At 38.9% G+C, this 27,984-nt stretch overlaps 1 protein-coding gene and 1 long non-coding RNA gene across 3 annotated transcripts in view; both read left to right on the top strand.

Moving 5' to 3' along the window:
• The window catches only part of LOC105102711 (guanylate-binding protein 7), a 123,892-nt gene that overhangs the window by 70,834 nt on the left and 25,074 nt on the right, over positions 1-27,984 (top strand). The gene's annotated exons all lie outside the window — the stretch shown is intronic.
• Positions 21-26,190, top strand: LOC135322861 (uncharacterized). Of its 2 annotated transcripts, XR_010383762.1 has the most exons (4): positions 21-232; positions 3,173-3,272; positions 15,754-18,235; positions 24,748-26,190. It is a non-coding gene; the product is annotated as an uncharacterized LOC135322861 (long non-coding RNA). The 2 variants fall into 2 exon arrangements; XR_010383763.1 differs by lacking the exon at positions 15,754-18,235.

Here is a 27,984-nt window from a genome sequence, read left to right as displayed (position 1 = left end):
TGACCCACATGGTGTTTCTCTGTCAAAATTCTTTTTAGCCTAGGGAAAAAAATACTCCTTTGCTTAAGTGCCACATTGCTACATTTACTTCTGCAGGTTAATATAGGAAATATAAGCGCCACTGATCAAGAGGTGGAGAACATACCGAAACCTGAGATACTGGCAAAACAGCAGAACTCCTTCAGAGAAACCCTCCCATCCAGGGTCAATGATCAATGAGACCAATGAAAAGGTAGTCATTGAAAAATAAACACAAGTGTAAGATTTAAGAACTATTTTTAATATTTGATATATAAAGAGATAAATTTAAAAATCAATCTTAATACCACTCTATATGCATAATTTCAGCAACTTAGATGAAACATACTAATTTTTCAAAAAGCACTAACTATCAGAACCCACCCAAGGTGAAATAGATGGCCTGAATAATCTTATAATTTCTCAAGAAATTGAGTTTGTAACACACAAAAAAATCCTGAAGTGGCATAAGGAAGATAGTGGAATAGAAAGTCCCAGTACATGTACCATAACAGAAAAAAATTTTTAAAAAATGATTCTGATGACAAAGTACATTTATGAGGCCTCCAATCAGGAATACTGTGCTCCAAGGGGGGAGGGATAGCTCAAGTGTCAGAATGCATGCTTAGCATGCATGAGGTCCTGGGTTCACTCCTCAGTACTTCCTCTAAAATATAAATAAATAAATAAACCTAATTACCACCCCCCCAAAATATTTTAAAAATAAAAATAAAAAATAAAAAATAAATTTTTAAGAATAAGGATTAGAATCCAGTTGTACTGATTCTTAGTCCTGTGTTTCCTCCCCATTTGTCTCAATAAGGTAGAAGAGGTTTCTCTCACCTGTCTACTTACAAGAAAGCATTTTATTTATATTTTCCTTAATAACAATGAAATTACCTTGAACTTAAATACATGGGCATGTACATGCGGGAAAAAAAGTCCTAAATCAAATAACTCTATGATAATGAAGATTGTTCAGCATAGTTACTGTTGTTTGGGTAATATCTTTCCTCAAAACTCTCCCTCCTGCCTAATCCAGTTACTATTTTACTCATGAACAGAACTATTCATGACCCAAGAATAGGTATTTCTTTTTTTATATTTTTAAATTTATTTTATTTTATTTCATTTTATTGAGTTATAGTCAGTTTACAGTGTTGTGTCAATTTCCAGTGTAGAGCACAATTTTTCAGTCATGCATGAATATACACATATTGATTTTCACATTCTTTTTCACCATGAAGTACCACAAGATCTTGCATATTTCTCCCTGTGCTACATAGTATAAACTTGTTTATTCTATATATACATACACATGTCAGTATCTACAAATGTCAAACTCCCAGTCTGTCCCTTCCCAACCCCCCTCCCCGCTGGCAACCACAAGTTAGTATTCTATGTCTATGAGTCTGTTTCTGTTTTATATTTAAGTTCATTTGTCTTTTTGGTTTTTTTTTTTTTTAGATTCCACATATGAGTGATATCATATGGTATTTTTCTTTCTCTTCTGGCTTACTTCTCTTAGAATGACATTCTCCAAGGATAGCTATGCTGCTGCAAATGGCATTATGTTTTAATTTTTTATGGCTAAATAGTATTCCATCGTATAGATATACCACCAATTCTTTATCCTGTCATCTTTCGATGGACATTTAGACTGTTTCCATGACTTGGCTATTGTAAATAGTGCTGCTATGAACATTGGGTGCTGGTGTCTTTCTGAATTAGGGTTCCTTCTGTATATATGCCCAGGAGCAGGATTGCAGAGTCAAATGGTAAGTCTAGAATAGGTATTTCTTGATTTAAGAAAACCTGGTCTTTAACTTGAAAGACATGAAACATGAGGTGATTATTTACATTACAAAAGGAATCAATATTTCATAAAAGGGCTCATCATAAATAGTCTACTTGAATCATTACTTTATAATTTGACTTTCTGTATTCATTCACTTTTATTTATAACATGCCTCCAGTGTACCAGAGAAGACAGTGTTGAACTAAATGCACCAGGGTCCTGCTCATGGCACTTAAATTAAATTATCAAATGATCTATACTTCAACAGAAAAGAAAAGAAAGAAAATAATTATCAAATGAGCAAATGGGTGATCAGCCAGACAATCAAACAGAAAGTGCTTTGCAGAGGATTAACCTAGGCTGGTAGGGTATAGAAGAGCTAAGAGGCTGTCATTTTGGCTGAGATTTTATTGACAAGGTTGGGATTTTGCATTTCACTTTTTAAGAAACATCCAGTATATTATTTTTCACATCCAGAGCTCTCTGTAGCCTTAACATTTTGGTAACTTAAAGAGATTCATAACTAGTTTCAATGTCCCTTTGAGTCCAAAAAGTATCTTTTTTCCCTTAAAGTTTGATTATGAGAGATAAGGGAAATGCCACCCACTGATAGAACATTCTTGGAGTAAAATCTTATAAGAAGTTTCTGCTGGCCTGAATGCTTCCACTTCTAGGGGGCAGTATAATAATAGAATTTTATTTCGCTTTGATCTCCCTACATTTGCCCATTATTGATAATGACCTCCTTACAGGTAGAGAAATTATTCAGAATGTGTGCCTGTGCCTGTTAGATTCCTGGGATCTATTGAAACGGCTTGCCAGCTATTTTACTGAACTGTTTTTCAGAAGTACCATCTGAGAAAATAATGCAAAGTTCATTCATGTATTCTTTATGCTTATCAGGGACCAAGTGGAATCGTTTTCAAACAACTTCCTAAATACCTTGTTTCTAAAAACCTTAATTTACCATTACAAATTGTGGTTTTACTAGTGGCTTCTCCAGATGATTCCAAAATTTAACTAGTTCTTAGATTGAAATATTCTAGATTTTATGGCTACTAGAAATGAAATTTTACTTACAGTAGTTTATTGCTTTTGACAAAATTAGAGCTTTATTTTTTGAATTCACAATAATCTTAAAGATCTCTAGTTCAAAATGGGCACATGCATAAATTTGTGTAAGGATTCTGTTAGAATGATTCTAGTGATGAGAGATTATATCATAGAAAGAAAACTCAGCTATCAAAATTTTTATTTCTATTTTGCACAAGATTATAGTGTATCCACTAGCTAAGTGTCTAATAGTGATATAAGTATATATTTCCTCCATTTAAATTTTTTGCTTTTATCCCGTAGCATGTTTTTGGCCCTGGGGAGACTCTGCACCCGTGGCAGTAGAGCTAAGTTCTTGAAGACAATTTATGCTTCAGAAATCCTTGGACTCTCTACTTCTGCTGTAGGTATTGCTTAATCACTTCCAGGTAAAACATTGCACATATTCTGCAATGACACAGGACACGATTTTTCAGCTACTTCATAAGTACTTTATTAGAATGAGTATTTCTGTTACATAAGCTGAAATCATCTCTCGGCAGCAGTTAGCATTGACATTCACTGGGCAGCTGCTTGCCTGTCTGTGTATCAGGTATGGTGTTGGGCATTGTATTCATTATCTCACTGAATTTTTTAATTTTTTTTATTGAAATGTAGTTGAGTTACAGTATTATTGTTAATTTCAGGTATACAGCATTTTTTTTGCTGATTATATTCCATTATAGGTTATTACAAGATATTGGGTTTAATTCCCTGTACTATGTAGTAAATCCTTGTTGAGTTTCTATTGTATATGTAGTTGTTTGTATCTGTTAATCCCATACTCCTAATTTGTTCCCCCAAGCCCTCTTTGGTGACCATAAGTTTGTTTTCTATGTCTGTGAGTCTGTTCCTGTTTTGTATATACATTCATTTGTATTATATTTTAGAGCCTACCTATAAGTGTTATGTAGTAGTTTTTTTTTTCCTGTCTGACTTACTTTACTAAGCATAGTATTCTCTAGGTCCAACTACATTGCTGCAAATGGCAATGTTTCATTCCTTTTTTATGTCTGAGGGTAATATTCCATTGTATATATACCATATCTTAAGCCAGTCATCTGTTGATGGGCACTTGGGTTGTTTCCATGTTTTGGCTATTGTAAATAGAGACACTGTGAACTTTGAGGAGCATGTATCTTTTTGAATTCATTTTCTTTTTTTTTTGCAGATATATACCCAGGAGTGGAATTGCTGGAAAATAAGTAGTTCTATTTTTAGTTTTTTTAGGAACTTTAATACTGTTTTCCATAGTGGCTGCACCAAATTACATTTCCATCAACAGTGTGCAAGGATTCTTTCTCCACACCCTCTTCAGCATTTATTATTTGTAGATATTTTTGACGGTAGCCATTCTGACCACTGTGAGGTGATAGCTCACTGGGGTTTTGCTTTGCATTTCTCAAATAATTAGTGATGTTGAGCATGTTTTCATGTGTTTACTAGCCTTCTGTATGTCGTATTTGGAAAAATATCTATTCAGATCTGCCCATTCTTCAATTGGGTTTTTTTTATATTGTGTTATATAAGCTGTTTGTACATTTTGGATAGTAACTCTTTGTCGGTTGCATCATTTGCAAATATTTTCTCCCATTCTGTCAGTTGTCTTTGTTTCATGGATTGTTTCTTTGCTGTGCAAAACTAAGTTTGATTAGGTCCCATTTGTTTATTTTTTCCTTTATTTCTTTTGCCTTGGGAGACCAATCTAAGAAAATATTGCTATGATTTATGTCAGAGTGTTTCACATATGTCCCCTTCTAGAAGTTTAATGATATCATGTCTTACATTTAAGTCTTTAAACCATTTTGAGTTTATTTTTGTATATGGTTTAAAGGAATGTTCTAATCTCATTGTTTTGTATGTGGCTGTCCAGTTTTCCCGCCACCACTTATGGAAGAGACTTTCTCTTCTCCATGTGTATTCTTGCCTCCTTTGTCGTGGATTAATTGACCATGGTGGGTGGGTTTATTGCTGGGCTCTCTCGTCTGTTCCATTGATCTGTGTGTCTTTTTTGTACCAATCCCATACTGTTTTGGTTACTGTAACTTTGTAGTATAGCCTGAAGCCTGGGAGGGTTATGCCTCCAGCTTTGTTCCCTGCCCCACCCCCCAGATTTTGTTGGCAGTTGTGGGTCCTTTGTGGTTCCATATAAATTTTAGGATTATTCTAGTTCTGTTGAAAATGTCCTGGATATTTTGATAGGGGTTGCATTAAATCTGTAGATTGCTTTGGGTAGTATGGCCCTTTTAATGGAATTATGCAAGAGCACAGGTTATCTTTCTATTTCCTTGAGTCATCTTCACTTTCCTTTATCTATGTTTCATACTTTTCAACACATAGATCTTTCATCTCCTTGGTTAAATTTCTTCCTAGTTTTTTTTTAAAATGTGATTTTAAATGGGATTTTTTTTAACCTTAACTTTCTGATCTCATTATTAATATATAGAAAAGCAATAGATTTGTGTATATTACTATTGTATCCTGCAACCTTGCTGAATTAATTTATTAGTTCTAATAGTTTTTGTGTGCAGACTTTAAGTTCTATACATACAGTATCGTGTCCTCTGCAGATAGTCACAGTTTGACCTTTTGCCTTCCAGTTTGGATACTTTTTGTTTCCTTTTCTTTTTCTGATTGCTGTGTTTAGGATTTCCAATACTATGTTAAACAGAAGCAGCAAGAGTGGGCATTCTTGTCTTGTTCCTGAAGTTAGTGGGAAATCTTTCAGCTTTTCACCAGTAAATATTCTGTAGGGTGTAGGTTTTTCATAAATGGCCTTTATTATGTAGAGATATGTTCCCTCTGTACTCACTTTGACAAGAGTGAGTGAGTTTGATATTTTTATTTTTTATGTTTTGGGGGGACTTTTTGGGGAAGTAATTAGGTCTATTCATTTATTTATTATTAGTTGGAGTTTATTTTATTTTATTTTAGTGGAAGGTACTGGGGGTTGAACCCGTGACTCAAGCATGCTAAGTACACACTCTACCATTGAGCTACATACTCCCTGACAAGAGTTTTCATCATGAGTGAATGTTGAATTTTGTCAAATGTTTTTTCTGCATCTATTGAGATGATCATTTGATTTCTGTCTTTCCTTTTTATGGTGAATGTAAGTGCAGGCTCTGTGACTTCCAGTAATAGGAAATACAGCAGATTGAGGACCAGGTTGTGTGACATCATGGAAAAGCGAAAACTTCAGAATGTGGATCATAACCGCAGGATAGATGCCTTACTTGGTTTTTTCAACAAATCAGTAGCATTGGGGCAAAGTGGGGAGGTAGTGTTTCAGAGCAACTGCACTGAGATGAAAAGAGGCTTAAGAACTACAACCACCAATATGATGTATGGACCTTGTTCAGGAACTTGATCAATCAACAGAAATGTAAAAAGATATTTTGAAAGACGTTCAGAGAAATGTGACTGTGAATTGGGTATTAGATAATACCAAGGAACTGTTAGTGAGTGATAATGACATTGAAGTTATATAAGAAAATATCCACTTTTTTTACAGCTAGATGCCAAGTATATAGTGGTGAAATAACTTAAGGTCTCAGATTTGCTTTAAAATTACTGAGCAATAAAAAGAGAGAGAGAAAGAAAAGGAAAAGCAGGAGAGATGAAGCAGATGAGGCAAAATCTCTGTATCATTATTGAATCTGGGTAACGTGTATGTGAGTGTCTTATATTATGTTGAGTCATATGAAATTGTCATTTTTGTAGGTTAAAAAATAGGTGAATATTGACAGTTTCATATTGTTCAGCATAACCTCTCAACCTCTATGTATAGGTTTAAAATTTTCATAAAAAAAACCATCATCAACTTCTCCTACATGTAAATGCTGTGATTACTACCTCATAATCGTCTTGAGTCCTACCTCTCCTCTTTATTACCACCATGACTTTCTTAGTTCAGGTCCTCGTCCATGCAGAGAGGTTGACTGAAGCCACAAAAGTGGGTGCAGTCACCCAGGATGAGCAGATAAAGCCATGGTACTAAATTAAGGCTGGTGTGTGCTGAATTATTATCTGTGGAACTCTGTTAGTATGCGCATGCCCAGGATCCATCCTGAGAGACTCTGGCTCTGTAAGTCTGAGCTGTTTCTTATAAATCAAAAAAGACTTGCCCGAACAAGCCAGACTACTTACTGTAAACCTGTTTGCACTAGAAATTCCATCTCATCCACACCATTGTTAACATTGTAGAAAGCTTACTGTGAAAGTTATTTCTGGAAGGTGATATAATGGGAGATGGGTTAGATTTTGTGTGGATCATTTCCTTTTTTTTACAAAAACAGTTTATTTTTTGTTTGTAGTTTCTTCTGTAATTTCATTTTTGCTTCTGTAATTTTAAATAATGTTTTAAATGTTAAGAAAAATATTATTGCTATACAGCAAGAAAAGAAACAATGGGAACCCAGGATGAAAATCACTTTCTGTGATTTAGTATGTAGTATGTAGATCTTAAAGGCCTAGAAACTGGAAGGTAAAATTTATATTATCCTCTGATGCTGGAAAGCCAGGGAATGAATTAATAGATGAGAGAGAGACAGAGAGAGAGATGGAAAGAAGGAAGGGGGAAATAAGGAGAGAAGGAAGGAGTAATTGTTGATGAGGGGTCTCCTGGAGCACCAACCCCTACTCCCTGATGTGTCACCCTTTTTTAGACTGGTCTTCATTTAAAGTTGAGTCATTCAGATGGCAATTTGTAGCCCTTTGGTTTTCAACTCTTCTTCCATTAATAATCTATTGTCTGCTTCTTTTCCAGATAGCTTCCCTAGGTAGGACTTCTCAGGGGAACTATTCTGTGTGATACGATAGTGATGTATACACGTCACACACTTGTCAAGACCTGTAGAAGGGAGAACACCAAGAGGAAGAGCCCTTATGTAAACAATGGACTCTGGGTGATAATAGTGTGTCAATGTTGTAACACGTGTAACACATGTACCACTCTGATGGGGCACGTCGTTGTTGGGGTGTCAGAGGAGTATGTGGGAACTCTGTATTTTATACCTGATTTTGCTGTGAAACTAACACTGCTCTTTCAAAAGTCTATTTTTTTAAAGGATTTCAAAAATTTATATGCCCACTACAGAAGCCAGAAAGATTTACTGTATAGCAAGTAAGACAAAAACTTTCCAATTTTCAGTCTGTCCTTATCTAAGGAAATCACAGCCCTTTTGCTTTTGGGTCCTTTTATTTTCTTTCTTTTCTTTTTTTTTTTTTTTTTAATGTGAACACATTCTCTATAGTACTATACTTTTAGATCATACTCAACATCTTACCCCCATTGGAGTCAAATTACTCATCTTACTTGTATCTAAGAATTTTTTTTTTCCAATTCCTGACTGAGCAGTAGTTTTTGAGTAAATGTTATATATTTTTTCAATGTGATGTTAACTGATTTAGTCATCATTACAGTTGCGTCAGGTAGGCATTCATTTTTCTTTTTAACGAACGAGGAATCTGAGTATCAGACAAATCACGTAACCTGCCTGCCATCACAGGTAGTAGTTTTGATCCTTAATTTTGAACTAAGGTCTGTCTGGCTTGAAAGCTCTTTACACAACCTTGGAAATTCGAATTATAATGTAGGCATTTGTTAGAGCACAGAGCTTGGCAGGTCAGTGGGGCATTGTGCACAGGCTTGCCCACATTTAGCTTTGTAACTCTTCCTGGATTAAGTGACCAGCAGAAACTACCTGTCTCTCAGTCTCAAAATTTCCATGGTTTGTCCTGGTTGGTGCAGCCTCCATAAGGTTAGATTGTGTCAAACCATAATCCAGTCAGCTGTGTGGGGAAATGGGAGGGGAGGATGGGATTGAACAGTCTAGGTGGGCAGAGGGGCTCACCCCTGTCAGTATGGGAGGGGGCAATACACCCACTCACTCCTGTAGGATCTTTGATTGGATTCAACTTTCAGAGACTAAATCAGGCATTTTCCTTCCCCAACACCATTTCCTTTATTCCAGCTATATACTTAGCTATTTTGTCAGCTCTCAGGTTTATAGAAATCCTTGTTTCCAGCATTAAAAAACAAAGTAAATTTTAAGGATCTCATTGGCTTTATTCAGTGATGCATGAATCGGGCAGCATCCAAACCAGCAGATGGAAAGGAGCTCTGAGGAGCTGTACAACTGAAAGGCAGCAGGACCAAAGAAGTTATACTAGCGAAAAACAGATTGGTTATGGCAGTGATGCAGGAAAAATGGGTGTGGGGGATGAGGAGGGCATGTCCCAGGATTCAGTTGAGCCTCCAGGACATGCCCTGCCAAGCAGAGTTCCTTGGGTTCATGCAGGAAAGAATTCAAAGTGAGCCACAATTGAGTAAAGGTAGATTTATTTAGAGCGAAACATCAAAAGGCAAGAGAAAGACCACGAGGTGTGGGGGTTGGGTGCTCAGATTAGAGTAAAAGTAGGTACACACTCCATAGACTGAGTGTGAGCTGTCTCCAGAGAGGGAGAGAGAGAGGGAGGTGACCAAGGGGTTGCCATGTTGCCAGTTTTTATGGGCTCAGTAGCTCCACAACTACAAGTGGCAGGACTATTCCAGTTACCCTGGGGTAAGGGCTGGGATTCCCAGGAATTCCCGCCCTTTGCCCATTCTTTGGCCTTTTTCAGTTAGCTTTGGGATTGTCATGGCACCTGCAGGGCGTGTTATTTATCACACTAATGTTACCATGAGCATATAATGAGGCTCAAGGTCCATTAGAAGTCAAACCTCCTGCCATCTTAATCCTCAAGGCCTAGTGGGAGTTGAACTTTCTACCATTTTGGTGTGATTGCTGTCATTTCTTGAATGGCTGTGCCCTGCCCCCTTCCTGTCTCAGCAAGGCCACTTTTCTTTCCAGGGTGGCAGAGGCCTGTTAGGCTGATTTCTTCACTTGTGTTGACCAAGTGAGTCCTGATTGACTAGGTTAAGATTTGCTTCTGGGAGAGGCTGGCACTGTATTTAAGTTAGGTCTCATTTTGCTGAAGTGGGGCTTGGCATACGTGACTCCATTTGGAGCCTGTTGTCTTGTTTTTAATACCAATAGCCTTGTTTCTCTACATGTATAGTTGAAACATGATTTTCAAAAAAAGGTAAAATCATGAGTCATACAAGTATAAAGATGTGTTAAAGACTTACTTTATTCATATAGAACAAATCAAACGTTATAACCAGTTCAAAGGAAAAGTCAAAACCACAAGTTTGTATGTAGTAGAGAAGCTGAATTGCAAATGAAGGCAAAGTTATTTTCATGAGGGTGTAAGGAAGTCAATCAAAAATCAGTCTAAGCTCTACAAGGAGCATTTGCATGTCTGGCAGTTATCTTTAATCTACAAAGGTGCGGAACAGCTCAAGGCCCAATTCTAGCTGCTTGGATTAGCTCTGTAAGGTGGTGCTGTAGCCACTGCACACAGATTTTTTTCTACAAAAATTATCTCTCAGAAGGGATCCAAACTCTTTTTCACTCATTTGGTTAGTCAACAAGTACCACTAGCTACAACATATCAGGCACAAGTAATTGTAAAATAAACAACTAAATAATGTGTTACTTACTTGGATTTTTCTTATATATCTTTAAGTCTGGTGTCCCTTGCTTTGCACTTCCGCTCAGTTCATCCATTACAGCAACATTCTGTCGTTTTCCTCTGCCATCTAGTGGCAGAAGTATGTAATTTGTCTATTTTTTCAATGGATACCTTAGAAAACACCTAATGTCTGTGAAGTAATTCTGTTAATGTCTGCTAGCTTGAGCAGCATTTTGTCCAAAGAGAGATAGAGGACATGATGTCACTGTACCTTGTAAGATCTTTTTTTTAATTTTTAAAATTTTAATAAACTTTTTTTTTAGAGCATTATAAGTTCTGAGAAAAATTGAGCAGAACCAGAGTTCCTGTGAGCCCCCTGGCCCCACACATGCATAGCTTCCCCCACTGTCAACATCCCTCCGCTGAGTGGTGTCCTTGATAGGAACAATGAACCTACCTTGATACATCCTTGTCACTTAAAGTCCATGGTTCACATTAGGGTTCAGTCTTGGTGTTGTACATTCTATGGGTTTTGATAAATGTATAATTACATGAATCCATTTTTATAATACCATGCAGAAGAGTTTCACTGCCCTAAAAATCCTGTCTTCTACCCATTCATCCTTCTTCCCCCAAGTTCTGTAAACCACTGATCCTTTTAGTGTCTGCCTGATTTTGCCTTTTCCAGAACGTGTATAATTGAAATCGTACACCGTATGTGGCCTTTTCAGATTGGCTTCTTTCACTTAGTAATATTAATGTCTTTTTCTCCATGTCTTTTCTTTACTTGATAGATCATTTCTTTTTAGTACTGAATGATATTCCATTGTTTGAATGCTGCTATAAACATCTGTGTGCTTGATTTTATATGGGCATAATTTTTCACCTTCTTTGCATAAATACCAAGGAGAGTGAGTGCTACATTGTATAGTAAAACTATCTTTAGTTTTATAAGAACTATCCTGGCATCTTTTTAAAATCAGCTTTATAATGGCACAATAAACTACATCCATTTGGAGTATACAATTCAATAATTATTTTTAAATGTGTATAACATGAATCCACTGCCACAATCAATATACAGAATGTTCCTATCACACCTAAAAGATGCCTCCTGTTCCTTTGCAGTCCATCCCTCACTCTCCTGTTTTGCTTTGTCAATATAGATTAGTTTGCTTTTTAAAAAATTATTTCATATAGGTGTGATCATGTAATATGTACTGTTTTGTGTATGGTTTCTTTCACACGCAAAATGCCTTTAAATTGACCCTTGTTGTGGTGTAGTTCATTCCTTTTTATTGCTGAGTTAGCATCCCATTGTACTGATACATCCTTTGTTTACCCATTCATTCACCTGTTGATGGACTTTTGTGTTGTTTCCAGTTTGGGGCTGTTTTGAATAAAGTTCTTATGAACATTTCTGTAGATGCCATTGTGTGGACTTAGGTCTTCTTTGCTCTTGGGTAAATACGTAACAGTGGAATTGTTGGATTGTGTGGTAGATTTATGTTTGTTTTTTAAAGTAACTTCTGGGCAGTTGTCCAAAGCGGTTGTACCATTTTACATTCCCACCAGGGTAGTGCAACCCTTCCAGATGCCTCACATCCTTGTCAACACTCCAGTGTCTATAATTCTAGCCATTCTGATGGGTATCTAGTGGCACCTCATTGTGGTTTTAATTTTCATTTCCCTGATGGCTAATGATGCTGAGCATCTTTTATGTGCTTTTTGGCCATTCGTGTATCTTCTGTGGAGTGGCTGTCAGATTTTTTGCCCATTTTTAACTAGGTTGTTTGCCTTCTTATCAAGTTGTAAAAGTTTATACATTATAGATAAGCTTCTTTTGTAAGATACATGTTGCAAATACTTTCTCTCATGTTATGGCTCATTTCGTAACTATTTAAGAGATATTTGAGCCTACTGAATATTGTAGGAGAGGGGAAAAATACAATTTTTCCTCTACCCTCCTAGGGTTTCTGGCTGAGGCCCCAAGAATTAGACTGATGAAAGACAGATTAAACAAGAGTTAAGCAGTTTATCAATATGTGCGTTGCACATGCACACAGGGGAACTCAGTGGGGTGGTTAGAGCTTGGGCTTATCAAGCATCTGAACAAAGAACAGTACATTTGCAGAGAAGTGAGCAAAGGAAAAATTCACCAATGGAAGAGAAGGGTTATATTGACCAGGTTTCTTGTGTGGAGTCCTCTGGTGCTACCTCAGCTGGTAAGAGTCTAGAACTGTCTCTGGTGTTAGGAATTGTCCTGCCCTTCCAGGTAGAAAGCAGGGCGAGAGGCAGAGGTTTTCTTGTGTCTGCTTCTTCACAATTGCCTTTGGCTCAAAGTGATCATTATGTCAAACTGGAATGGCTTGGGGTGGCATATCTAATTTCCTGTAGTATCATAACAGATTTTATGGATTTTTTTTTCAGTCAAGCAATAATAAACATACTGTGAGTGTTCGCCATGTGCCACTGTACTTTGCATATGCTTTACATCATATCCCACTTAATCTTTGTAACTGTCCTCTATTGTAACACTGTTTTATGTAGACTGCAAGTCCGCTGTGGCTTTGCCGCAGATTACAGCTCCACTCTGTGTGGTTTTTTATTGCAGAATCTGGGCTAAAGGAGTAACCCCCACCTGAGACATGGTCTTCTCACCGTGGAGGCTGAACCAAAACATTCAGACGCTTCTTAAAGCTTCTCCTGGACCTAGTCTGTGTTACATTCATTCACTTTCCACTGCCCAGAGCAAATCCCATGGCCAGTGTCAAAGTTACTCCTTCTAAAAAGGAGGGGTAATTACATGGAATCATGTAATGTACAGCAGATGAGAATAATCCTGGAGTGTTTCAGACCCAGAAAGAAAAAAGGCTCAAGGAGAATAGGGAATTTTAGTCTGTTCAGCTCACTGTTGTATCCCAAGCAGAAAAGTGCCTTGCACAAGATTAAGTATTCAATACATATTTGCTACATGCGTGCATGAAGCCAGTGTGGTCAGAGGATAAGGGAGACGTGAGATTGCAGTCACTAGCAATCCACGGGTTGGCGTATAAGAGGAAGCTTAATTTCACCCTGCCTTAGAATTTGGTTCTCCATCAGCTCTTCCCCTGGCAATCATTCCAGATGGAGGAGTTTGATGCTGCGTGCCTTCAGCTCTGCTGTACGTGCGGGGGGTCTGCACCTCTCTCTCTCTCAGCCTTCCCATTTAGATGGACTTGTGGGGACTGCTGTGCCCTGGAACCCCTCCCCTTTTCTAAGGATAGCAGTTCCTCCTGTTTTTTCTGGAAATGCTCTTTTCCCCATTTCAGCCTTATGTTTCAGTAGGCCCTAGTATATTTAGAAAGATATTATCCACGGCATTGACAGGTTCTAGCTTAGGGAGCACACCTAGAGGGGCTGGGGATTGTGGAGTCAGGTCTGTACCATTTTTTGACTGAATAGTAAGCACATTAAAAAAAATCAAAAAAGAAAAAAGCATCATCGTTTGACAGCATCTCTACTTCTCTCATGACCTTGCTCTGCACTGCCCTCTCTAATATCATTCATCATAGTCTTAATAGGCATATTAACATAGTACTTGTTAAATTGGGGTGAAATGCCACAGTTGATTAACCAACGCTAGGCCATTCAGAGCTCTTCTCTAGAATTTTTGAAAATAGAACCAGAGAAAGCAACTCTCAGGCCCTCTGTGGTGGTGAAATTAGAAGGCAAAACTGTGTTTTGTCTCCTGTGGAGAAAAGTGGATTGGGGCTGCACAGAAAGTAGATGAAGCAGAGACCTGGTAAGGTTCAAGTTTCTGGTTTCAAGTTACCCTTGAGGCTGGCTCCACTTCTTACCTTCCCATGGAGACATGAGCTTTCTAATAAATTCCTCTTCTCTCTGTTCAGATTGAGTTTCTGTCTGTGCAGCTAAGAGATCTGAGTCATAGTTTTGGAGCTTCAAAAGCATCCACGTGCTTGTCTGTTTCTTACCCTTCAAGCTAGGAAAGAGTGTAACAGAGTTTGGTTTTAGTCAGGTTGGGGAACAGTCAGGTTTCTTGCCAGCTCTCAAACTGGCAATGTATCAATAAATTACCTTTCCAAAGGGAAAGATGCATGAAGTTTCTTTTTAAAATAGATCTGTATTCAAATTTTAAAAGACACTTAGGAAGTGGTGTAAGTGTTAAGGAATGAAGGAAAATGATACTAAGAGTCATCACTGTGGTTGCTAGAACATCAAATATCAAATTTTATGTATGTATACACATACATATATATCTTACGTGTGTGTGTATAAATATAAATATATATATATACACAAATTCCATGTGTACATTATGTATACATATTTACCCATAAAATTAAGCCAAAAGTTATTATGTTTGGTTAGTTTAGATAAAATATTGAGGATATTTGTCATCTTTCTTGTGACAGTTAATAATTGTATTACAAGAGGGCCTTCACCTTTCACATCAAACTTTAAAACTGAAGGTAACAGAGCAGGGACCACACAATTAAATACACAGTAGAAATATACTACCTACAACTGCAGAAGTAACAAATGCCTAAATAATGGGGGAATGGATGAATAAGGTGTGATATACTGAAATATTACCTACTAATTAAAAGTGAAATTATATGGTAAGGAAATTTATAAAATGTTTAATATACTCTGTCAATGTTGCTGAATCCAAACCCATTCTGCTCGCCACACGACAGGCCAATAAATCAGGAGATTAGGTGTTGGGGCAAGGAATAGTGACTTTATTTGGAAAGCTGGTGGTCCAAGAGGATGGCATACTAATGTATTGGAGAGCCACACTGCTCCAGTCAGAATACAGGCTCCTTTTATACAAAAAACAGAGTGGGAGGTATGGCTGGTTTTTGAAACTTTTTTTTTTTTCTTTCAGTGTTGTTTCAAAATTTGGTAACTCACATTTATTTATTTTTTGGCTCTATCCCTGGCCCTCTCTTCCAGAGGCCACTCATTTTTATCAGTTCTTTTTTTTTTTTTTTTTAACATTTTTTTATTGATTTATAATCATTTTACAATGTTGTGTCAAATTCCAGTGTTCAGCACAATTTTTCAGTCATTCATGGACATATACACACTCATTGTCACATTTTTTTCTCTGTGAGTTATCACAACATTTTGTGTATATTTCCCTGTGCTATACAGTGTAATCTTGTTTATCTATTCTACAATTTTGAAATCCCAGTCTATCCCTTCCCACCCTCTACCCCCCTGGTAACCACAAGTCTGTATTCTCTGTCTGTGAGTCTATTTCTGTCCTGTATTTACGCTTTGTTTTTGATTGTTTGTTTGTTTTTGTTTTTGTTTTTTAGATTCCACAAATGAGCGATCTCATATGGCATTTTTCTTTCTCTTTCTGGCTTACTTCACTTAGAATGAACATAGGCAAAACATTATCTGTCATACATTTCAAAAACTTTCTCCTAGAAGAAATAAAAGCAAGAATAAACAAATGGGACCTAATGAAACTTACAAGCTTCTGCACAGCAAAGGAAACCAGAAGTAAAACAAGAAGAAAACCTACGGAATGGGAGAAAATTTTTGCAAGTGAAACCGACAAAGGCTTGATCTCCAGAATATATAAGCAGCTCATACGACTCAATAAGAAAAAAATAAACAACCCAATCCAAAAATGGGCAGAAGACCTAAACAAGCAATTCTCCAAGGAAGACATACAAATGATCAAAAAGCACATGAAAAAATGTTCAATATCACTAATTATCAGAGAAATGCAAATCAAAACTACAATGAGGTATCACCTCACACCAGTCAGAATGGCCGTCATTCAAAAATCCACAAATGACAAATGCTGGAGAGGCTGTGGAGAAAGGAGAACCCTCCTTCACTGCTGGTGGGAATGCAGTTTGGTGCAGCCACTATGGAAAACAGTGTGGAGATTCCTCAAAAGACTAGGAATAGACTTACCATAAGACCCAGGAATCCCACTCCTGGGCTTGTATCCAGAAGGAACCCTGCTTCAGGATGACACCTGCACCCCAATGTTCATAGCAGCACTATTTACAATAGCCAAACCATGGAAACAGCCTACATGTCCATCAACAGGTGACTGGATAAAGAAGATGTGGTATATTTATACAGTGGAATACTACTCAGCCATAAAAACTGACAACATAATGCCATTTGCAGCAACATGGATGCGCCTGGAGAATGCAAACTTCTTGCAGTAGGAATTCTTTGTTCTTGAAGCCATCCGTGTGGGTCAGGCCATAGTGTCCCTGTAAACCTCCAACAAAACAAAGGTTATTCTCTAGTTTGCAACTTGCCATCTCTACATAAGTGCAGAAGTGCTAACATCCTTAAAGGTCAGAGCCCAGAGAACAGGCTCTCCTGTCTATTTCACACTAAAGGCAACATTGTTTCACAAAAGGTGCACAGCTGGCAAGACGGAGCTTGGGAAACACGGCACACTTTTCAAAACTAAAGGAACAGATCTAATACCGAGTCAGATTTGTTCTCCTCTATTACATTAAGAGAAAAGACAGTTAATAAAATGTACATATGATTACAAGTGTAAATAAATAAGTCATAGACCTAAAAGATAGTGGGTGTGTAGCCTACAACAGCAGCCTGGCGCCACACCACAGGACTGCCCACTACACAGGTGCTCACTTTCTGCTCCAGCCTAGTCTTGAAGTACTTGAGTCCATCTGCTTCTCTTGCCTGGTTATTGTTTCCACCTTTCCAGCCGTTAGTTTTATTATTTCTGTTTCTGGCCTTTTCTTGCACTCTTAATTTTTTCTACACTTGACTCATGTTAACAGCCTTGATTTCCCCAGCTTCAGCCCACCATTCGGGAAGACTTTCTACACTTGTCCTATATTATCTAAATGCATCAAGTTGTAAAGGCAGGGCCCTCCCATTGTATACAATTGAAACGAGTGTTTTGGGGTCTTAGGATAATGGGTAATACTTTTTTTCTTTCCAAACTTTCCTATTCCAGTTCCACTGCAGTAAACATTTTTTTTAAGGTGAAATCTAGTTGACACACAATATTATGTTAGTTTCAGGTGTACTACGTGGTGATTTGACATTTGCATTGAGGTGGGTAGCCCCAGAAAAAAAGACTGGCAGGACCCCCAGTCAGGGCCACTACTCTCCTGCCAGCACCATCTGGTTCCCTGGCCCAGTGGCTTTATCTCACTTTTTACCTCTGAAACGGCTAACTTCTAGGAAAGTGGAGCTCACTCCTGAATGGTCCATTTCCCTCACTCCTGACTGGTTATTTCTCTCTCCCCTGATTGGTCCATTTCCCTCATTCCTGATTGGTTATTTCTCTCCCCTCTGATTGGTCCATTTCTACAAAGGCTGTTTCTAATTAGTCAAATTTTCTTATACTTTATTTGCATATGAATGTTGCGAAGTGTAAACTGGCAGCCTATAAAAGCCTGTGTAAACCTACAGATGGGGTCCAGAGCTTGGAGTGTTAACTACTCTGGGCCCACTGGCGTGATAAACCAGAGTTCTCCAACTCTTCTAGTGCTGCTTGGTTTCTTGCCCAGATCCAGGTTGCTGTCACAACTGAGCTGTAACATGTTTTTCTGCAACATTTCTGGAGGCCCCAGTGAGATTCCAACCACCCCGGCCCCTTGAGCCACCAGGACAGTGGAACGACCACCTGGAGGTCGGGAACTCCAAAAGTGAATGAGGAGGCACGCCACCCAACAGTATTCCGAGTCCTCCTTCACGGAGGTAATTCAGTCCTCCGGGTGGCTGTGCCCCAACTGGACTCAGTGGAGGGACAGACCAACTCACCAAGCAATACGGCCGAACAAGGTAGGAGCCCTGGGAAGCGTCCATGTTTAGGTTAGGGTATTCAGGTTCTGTCCAAGTGGACAGAAGAGGAGACTGATCACCTCCTCCAGGCTCCCTGTCTGATGGTAGTTCAGATGGGGAGATCAGGTTATCCTCCCTGTCTGATGGTAGTCCCGACGGGGAGATCAGGTTAGATTAGGGATGCCCCAGTAATAGGGAGGGGAATGTGAAAATAATCTGTGTGTGTCTGTGTGTTTGTGTGGCCTGAAAAGCACGTGATCATGTTCAAGTTTGTAGCTCCATGGCATTCTGCTATGGATTTTGAGTGAGTCCCAACCTGCAGTTCCATGGTGACCTCATATGGCTCACTGCAGTATCAGCCCCTCAGGTTATTGATCGGAGTCAACGGTTTATACTGATCCACCAAAGCTAAGAGGCAACATCGTCCCTGTGAGGGCAGTGGCCAGGTGGACACAGTGAAATACCCTCCCTTTGTCTCGTTTGCGACACCGGCACAGGGTGGCTACCCAGGGAGGGAAAGGGACATAGAACAGCCTATGAGTAAATGACCCCTGTCCCCTTAGGGACTAAAATGAGACTATGTTAAAGAGTTTCAGACATGACCTTGTCACCAGTCCCCCGGAATATCCTGTCACGATTAATAAACCAGCCTCAATACTTCCCTTCTGTCTAAAATTAAGACCACAAGACCTGAGCCAGAGGGAGCCAACCCAGGGCTGGCTGGAACCCTCTTTTGAGGTCCCCCTTTTTGGTCCATTTATTCTGCCACCGCCTGGCCATCCTGGTCTCATAATTTGTCAATTCAGGCTATAGAAAAGACTTTATGCAGGGACCCCTAGAGCTCTTCCAGGCCTAACGGGGCGCCCCCACTCAGTGGCAGCGCTTGCAGCCAAGCAGGTAGGTGTCAGGCCCAGGGAGGCAGCCATCTTTTTGAAAACTCCACTGTTTTGAGGAGCGGGAAAAAGATACTGGGGTCATAGTCCTCAGTGCCAGGAGCAGACCCACACCTATAGGCCATAAAGTCTGTCAACCAATAATAATGGGATCCTGAAAATCAAAGCTGACAGTTCTGGACTGTATGATTAAAAATTTCAAAAAGGGTTTCTCAGAAGACTATGGGATTAAATTGTCACCAGGAAAATTGTGTACTTTGTGTGAGTTAGAATGACCCACCTTTGGAGTGGGATGGCCTCCAGAAAGCACACTTGACCTGCCAACTATCCGGGCCATGTACAGAGTAATTACCAGGACCCCAGGGCACCCCAACCAATTCCCATATATTGATTCCTGGCTAACAGTTGCCCAAACCTGGCATGCATGGGTCCGGTTCTGCACAAATGGTCAGGGATGGTGTAGGATCCTCATGGCCCAGACAGTAAAAATAAAAAAGGAAGGTGCAATGAAGCCAATTCTTCAGGGGAACCCATAGGGAGGAGACTCCGTTCAGCCCAACCATCCAGCCAGACAGCGACTGCCATCCAGATGCCTCTCTGGGAGGCCCAAGGGCCCTAACTCATTAACCATGATGGCTCCGTAGAGCCTGGCCACTCCATCCTATAGTACTAGCCTTTCAGTACAACAGACCTCCTGAACTGGTGACACCACACTCCACCATATTCAGAAAAACCCCAGACCATGAATGATCTCCTAGAGCCCATCTTCCAGACCCACCAGCCAACTTGGGATGACATCCGTCAGCTGCTCCTGACACTCTTCAATACTGAAGAAAGAAAGTGTATCATGACAGAAACTAAAAAATGGCTACAAAAGCAATCCCTGGAGGGAACCATGGATGTAGGAGGGTGGGCCCAAAATGCAGCCACAGAAAAAAGGCCAAACTGGGATTTTAACACCCAAGATGGACAAGAGGATCTGCGGACATATTGGAGAGCCCTCCTGCATGGATTGCAAGCTGGGGCAAAGAAACCAACCAACATGTCTAAGACTGCCACAGTGATCCAAAAGCCCGAAGAGTCCCCCATGGACTTCTATGAGAGGCTATGTGAAGCTTTTGGGATCTATACCTTGTTTGACCCCAAAGCCCCTCAAAACCAGCGGATGGTCAATGCTGCTTTCATGGCCCAATCCTACTCCAACATCTGCCAAAAACTTCAAAAACTGGAAGGTTTGCTGGAATGAATTCCACTCAACAGCTGGAGGTGGCCAACAAAGCCTTCATAAGCCAAGACCGCGAAGCCCAACAAGAAGCAGACAGACGAACAAAACAGAAAGCATCCCTGATGGCAGCAGCACTAGGGAACTCCTACCCAAATGGGCATCCCGCCCCATCGTGAAAAGGGGGGACCTGTGCAGGGCCCCCCTGAGGCAAGACCAATGTGCATACTATAAGAAGGTTGGTCATTGGAAAAACGGGTGTCCTTATGGTGGAGAAGCAAAAAATCTACCAAAGAGAAAACCTCCAGCCAGCGAAGAAAAGTACCAACCCGAGCCTCCTCTGAGGAATCTCATCGGATTGGCAGGGCTGGACACAGACTAGGGGAGACTGGGATCCATGCCTCTGGGCCCCCGGGAGCCCACGGTCAAGATGTTGGTAGGGGGCCAACTGATGACATTTATGGTGGACACAGGTGCAGAACTTTTGGTGGTAACCAAACCTGTGGCCCCTTGACCAAGAAAAACCCAGTCATCATAGAAGCCACCAGGGACAAAGCCACTCACCTGTTTTGGTTTTTGTGATTCGATTGTATGCTTTTGATTTGTAATTACCCTGCTTTTCAAGTATGTTAACCCATTACTATGCTTGCTTTAGACTGGTTCTGATATTTGATTTTCCCCTTCAGACTAATTTTTTGGGTTCTGTTTGTTTTGTCTTTCAGCATGCCTTGCAAATTTTTTGTTGCAAGCTGGCATGATTAAATAGGTTAAAGAACTGAGATAAATATGTGTTTAGTATGAGCTTTTATGTCATCTGTGTAGGAGTTAGGTTGTGTTTACCACGTTTTGTAGCTGTGGTGTCAGAAACTAAAATTCCCTTACTGTTCTTGTTTTTGTCTCTCTGTTGTTCTTTTGCTTTCCCTAGACAAATTTTCTGCTACGGTCTGAATGGGTGTGTCTCCCCAAAATTCACATGTTGAAAATCTAATGCCCAATGTGCTGGGTTTGGAGGTAGGGCCTTTGTGAAGTGATTAGTTCATGAGTACAGAACAGTAATGAGTGAGTTTAATGCCCTTATAAATGAGGCCCAGGAGAGCTCCCTTGCCCCCTTGACTGGGTGAGGATACAGCAAGAACTCGGCAGTCGGCAGCCCAGAAGAGGGCTTTCAGCAGAAGCCCACCTTGCTGGACCCCTGATCCCAGACTTCCAGCCGCCACACCTGTGAGAAATAAATGTCTATTGTTTACGTATTACCAGATCTGCGGGATTTTGTTATAATAGCCCAAATGGAGTAAGGCATCTCAAATAGTGACTGAGACTTGCAGTTCTTCTAGCTGTGACCTCCTGTTAACATACAGGAGTCCTGTTGTTGTAGTGGTGAGGTATGGGAGGGGAAGTATCCTATAGCCCTCCTGTTAAGTCTCAGCATTTCAGTGAAGCTGAGAAGAGTTTTTCCTTAATGCAACATTGAAGCTTGGTGGGGATGGGGGAGAATAGAGTTGGATAATTCTCTTCCCCCAGGTTGCTTTGGCTTTGATACAACCCAAGGCTGTTTGGCTCTGGCAAAATAGTTTCCGTTGAAGGAAGGCTTTGTTAAGGAGAACAAAATGCTCTGGGTATATTTCAAACTTGTTACATTTCCCATCCCTTGCTGGAAACATTCACAGATTTTTTCTCCAATTCTCACAGTGAGAACCCAATGGTTTTTGTCCTAGAAGTAAAACTCAAGAAAGTACGGGGCACCCCCTTAGGCCACCATCCCCCATGTATTTAAGTCACAGTTTAGTCCACACTAAGCCTCCCTCAACTCATCACTTTCAGTGATAGTGTTCCCACACTTGCTGTGGCCTGCCCTTGGTGAGCTATGATGCTCTGTCCACCTACCTGTCTCTCCAGACTGGGGGACAGCAGTTAACCTATGACCTCTATGCTCCCATGTATCTAGGAAGACTTGTTGATTTCAGTTTGTTCAGCTATTTTCTTGTTGTGAGAATCATGACTTGCAAGCTTTTAAATGTCAGACCAAAAATTGCCTTTACATTCATAAGTGATAGAAGCTTTCTTTCATGTATACTATTTTAGTGATATTTTGGAATTAAATATTTCCAAGACTCAAATAATGAGTTGACTAATGCAACTTATTTTTTGTGCGCTGTGGGAGTTTGGCCAACACTGAAATTATTGTTATTGGATGTAAAAAATCACAGTTGAAATGGCCAAGCGACGAGCTAGCTTAAAAGAATTCTCACTGTCTAAGTGTCTTTAATACTGATTATGACATTCTGGTTTGTATTTTGCCCTTGAATCAGTTGTGGTCATTTATATTTCAAGGAATTTGTTTATCCAACTTTTAAGTTATTTACATAAAACTATTCATTAGTACCTTAGTGTTTAATATTTGTAGGATTTTAACAGCAAATACAAACTTTTCTCATGTCTGAGATTCTCATTTCTCATATGTTGTCTGTGTCTTCTGTTCTATTTATATTTGCTGAGAAGCCTACCAATGCAAGTGCTTTTATTCCTTTGTGTAGACATAAATTTATCCGCTGTCATTTTTCCTTTTGATTGAGGAACTTCCTTTAGCAGTTCTTAAAGTGAAAGCCTGATGGCAATAAATTCTGTCAGCTTTGTTTTTTTTTTTTTTTTTTGGACATTTAAAAATGCATTTAATATTCTTGTAAGTGGTTAGCCCTTAGAGTTTTACAGTACCTGACCCCCTCCTAGCCACTGCTTCCATGTTTTACCTTTTTTAAAAACTTGAAGTACAATACAGTTGATTTAAAAAATTATATTCATTAAAAGTGTATACAGCATACTAATTCAGCATTTGGACAGACTACACTCTACTCAAAGCTATTATGATATAATGGCTGTAATCCCTGTGCTGTGCAATGTCTCCTTGTTAGATGTCTGTTTTATACATTGTAGTGTGTGTCTTTTAATCGTGTATCCCTAATTTGCCCCCTGCCCTTCTCTCTCCCCACTGGTAACCACTAGTTTGTTTCCTACATCTGTGAGTCTGTTTCTGTCTTGCATATATATTTATTTGTATTATATTTTACATTGTGCAGATAAATGATATCACACGTTTCTTGGTCTGACTTACTTCAGAAAGCATACTGTTCTCCAGGTCCACCCACATTGCCACAAATGGCAGAGTCTCAGTCTTTTATAGCACAAAGTAATATTACTTTATATCTATATTTACATGCACATTCACCACATCTCTATCATTCAGCTGATGATAGGGACTTGTGTTGCTTCCATATCTTGGCTATCGTAAATAGTGTTGCTATAAACAGTGGGGAGCATGTGTCTTTTCAAATTTTTGTTTTTTCACATACAAACACAGGAATGGGATTGCTGGATCATATGGTGGTTCTATTTTTAGTTTTGTGAGGAACCCCTATACTGTCTTCCATAGTGGTTACTCCAATTCCCACCAACAGACTACAAGGGTTCCAAGCTATACTTTAAAAGTCTTTATTTTGCATCCACGTTAAAAACATTTTTACTAAATAGCTAATTCTGGTTGACATTTTTCATTCAACTTGTTAGAAATGTTATCCTACTTTCTCTTAGTTTTTATAATTTCTAGCAATGTTTGTTTCCAATCCTAATTTTTCTTGCTCTATATGTTATGTTTCATTTTTTCACTAGATCCCTATGAGGTTTTTATACTTGGTTGTTACTGCTAGTCTGTGAGGTACATGGCCATATTTATCTTCTATTTGTTTTGCTTGGGGTTCAATGAGATTTTCATCTGACCTTTGTTTGCCTTTCACTACTTTTAGAAAATTCCTGGCCATTTTCCCTTCAAATATGTTTTCTTCTTCCTTCTTTACTTCTTCTATTTGGATTTTTCCAATTACCTACAGTAAACTTTTAGACCTTGTCCTGTGAGATGTTCTCAGCTACTGAACGCTCAGTTGCATTTTTTTTCTCTTTGTCTTAGATTTCCAAGTGGTTAAAAGGTATTGCTCTATCTCGGGTTCTCTGATTCTTTCCATTAATTTGCCTGCATCTTTTTAAGCTAATTCCACTAAAATAATCCTTAATCATTGATATTGTGCTTTACTTTCATAGGATTTTCTTTTAACTCTCTAAGTAGTGTCCATGTCTTCACAAAATTTCACATATGTTCCTGAGTGTTCGTCACCTTCTCACTAGATCCTTCAGCATAATAATAGGAATTTAAAATCTGTACCCTATCTGCTTGTTCCAACATTTGATCTATCTCTGATTTTGGTTCTGTTCCTCATTTTATCTGATTATAATGGACTGTTATAACGTGTTTTGGTTTTGTTTTTCTGCTTGACTACATTTTAATTGTATGTTTGGCATTGTAAAACAGTAGACATTGAGATAATAATATTTATGTTTGAAATTTTCAGTTGTTGTGATTGTGGGGGCATTGGTTGAGTGCAGCTGTGTCCACCTGGCTGGGCTTCATTGTTGCTGTAGCTACATCAAGTACACAACAAGCTTCCAGTTCCTCCAATGGAATTCTGCCATGGCATTGATCTCAGAGGGAGGTCTGAGGATTTCCTGGGTATTCCTGTACCACCATCAACTTTTAGCAGACCTGCAGACCTGCATTACAGTCTCTCTCTGTGCCCTTGACCTATTCCATTGGTAGACTGCTGCATTTGTCACTCAAGGCAAGGCTTTGTTGAAGGCCTGTGTGCTCCTAGGTTCTCCAGGTCTTCCTGCTGCACCTCAAACCTTGGGAAGGCCAGTCAGCCTGTCCAGCCAAGGATGTCACACATCTCCTTCCCGGCATCTGCTGTTTCTTACGAGCACCTGATGGAGGCCAGTGGGACACTTTTTATGAGTAGGTATGGATTCCTCTTATGCCAAGTTTGCTCAAGATTCTAGCCCTCTCCAATGAAATTATTCTGTATGATACTATAGTGACTATATGTCATTATGCATTTGTCAAAACCCACGGAATGTACAACATCCAGAGTACACCCTAATGGAAACTATGTACTTTGGTCGGTAATAAAGGGCCCATGTTGGTTCACTGATTGTAGCAAATATGCCACAGTGATGAGGGATGCTGAGGGTAGAGGAGTATATATGAGGGGGTGGGGAGGGCTATGTGGGAACTGTCTGTACTCTCTGCTCAATTTTACTGTGAACCTGAAACTGCTCTAAAAGAATAGTCTATTAAAAATAAATAAATCAAATAAAATAGATAAATTAGAGAAAAGGATTCTAGCCCTCACTCAGTCTTTAAGAAATTTATTAAAATTTTACTTAATTTATTCTAATGTCTATAATTTGCTAATGGTTAAAAAATTTAAGTGGCTTCTCAAAGGACATTTGGACCCTTTGGAATTCAGTTTCTCTTCTTACCTGGTGACCTAAACTGTCGTGGATTTTTAAAAGCATTATTTTATAGATTCTTTGGTTCTTTCTTGATTTTCAGACTGTGAAAATATTTTCTTGGGGCATTTTGGAGTCCCAGCAACTTGGAACGCGGGTCTCATTTCTTTTGAGTAGTCAGTCTAGCTTTGTCAGTTTCACAAAATACCAACATTTTGAACGCTTTGATTCTCTTACTGTAGATTGGTTTTCTGTTTCATTAAGTATGCTTTCATTTTTACTTTGGTTTATTCTACTTTTTCTGTATTTGTATCATGTGTAGAGATTGACATTTAGCTTGTTTTCAACTTTAATTCTCTACTAGCATGTGGCTCTGAGGCCACGAATTTCACTGAAATTAGTGATTTGGCTGCATCCTGAAAGTTTGATGTATAGCATTATCAGTATTGTTCATTTTTAAATATTTTATAATTTTCAAAATAAAATTTTCTTTGACCTATAGGTTATTTATATGCATATAAGAATTTGTTGTTACATTTTTGTCAGCATTTTTTAACATTGTCTTATGGTAAATTCGTATACTCGGCTTGACTTTAATTATTGAACTTGAAAAAATACGTTTTCTACAGTGTTTGATCACAGTTATCAATATACGAAATCTCTGTTCAGTTTTGCTCATTCTCCTCTACAAATGTCCAACCTCACTATTCATTCCGTGTGTTTGCTCTAATGATCAATCATAGAAGTGGGGGAAGTGTGCTTTTAAAATTGTAGTCTTAACTATTCTTTTAGTTCTGCCCATTTCCTCTTAATTTATTGGAGACTAAATTATAAAGTACATACAAATATAATAATATTATGTCTTTCTGGTAATCTGGAACTTTCATCAATTTTCTATATTATTATAGACAGGATTTTTTTTCTCTTTAAGTCTACTTTTATATGCTGCTGTATATTACATGCACAGACTATGATTTCTGTTTTCTTGTAACACTTGTAAACACTTCTGTTTTTATATGATACTATTTCTTTTATTTCTACAGTGCTTTGTTTATTATTTCTGTAATGTATAAATCCCCTTTCTTTATGTATGACATTTACATGGCATTGTATTTTCATGTTTCTCAAGAATAACATATGCTTTAGTTGATATTATGTACATATCATGCATTATTCCTGTTGCATTAATTTCACTTTTATTTACTCTATATTGCTTATATGCTTCTGTATGTTATATAGTTTCACACTTTCCTTCTGCTTGACCTATTATAAGTTTATCTTTCTCTCTTCTGTTTTCTTTCAGATAGATTGAATATATTTAATTCCTCCATTTGTCTTCTGTTTCTTTAGAAGATGTGAATTGACTCTGTTGCTTAGCTCAGAATTAAAACATGCATTCCTAACACATCATGATTTAAAACAAACAATGGCTTTATTCTTCTTTTAGGAAAACAAGGTCTGGGAAGGTAAATGTATACCTTGGGACTTACATGTTATTATTATAGCGAAAATATTCCTCCCTGCCCCCATCATGTGACAGTAATCCTACCTCTTCATGATGATCACAGTCAATTATCATGACAACTCCAAGGACACTGACTCATTCCTGTGCCTGCTCTATTGGCGCAAGATGCCCAGAGAGAACAGGCAGCAGCATGGCTGTAGCCTACTGGCCCCTTAGTCCGTCCCCTGGTGGAAATATTCTCTCTCTCTAGGAACCAGGATCTCTGGAACCACAACCCAAGGTTTTCAAGATCAGGAAGCACAAATACCCCTAAAGATGTCACCACAAGTGATACTGAGTGGGACTACTAGTCATTCTGCCATTGGCCTCCAATCCCATGTATTATGCCTACTGGGTGCACAGAACACTATCATGACTATGGGTTTAAGTTATTTACCTTATCCAGAACAATGGTACCCCATCCTCACAGAAGTCATGGTCAAACTGACCTCTCAGTTGCCTCTATAACAATGTGTTCCACAGCTCTGCTGGGAAAGCAAGTGTTGAATCGTGTGATTTGTGGTAGAACCAGTGGAATGCATGTCCCACAACTGTGGGCTCATTCTGTGTTGTGGAAGTGGCCAAACTCATCCCTAAGAATTGGGGAAAAAGCTCATCTTGGGAGGGATATGTTGACATACTGCTATGGTCTTTACCAGCACAGACAGCAAGCTAACTGAAAAGCCATACTTTTAAAGAGAAATGTATATGTTTTCCTCCAAATTTGGCTGCTTTATCAAGTAGGACTTTCCTTGGTTTTTCTTTTTATCATTATCAGGTACTGGACAGACCCAAA

The sequence above is a fragment of the Camelus dromedarius genome, chromosome 14, assembly GCF_036321535.1.
Source record: "Camelus dromedarius isolate mCamDro1 chromosome 14, mCamDro1.pat, whole genome shotgun sequence".
Classification (NCBI taxonomy): domain Eukaryota; kingdom Metazoa; phylum Chordata; class Mammalia; order Artiodactyla; family Camelidae; genus Camelus; species Camelus dromedarius.
This window is presented reverse-complemented; position numbering and strand designations above follow the sequence as displayed.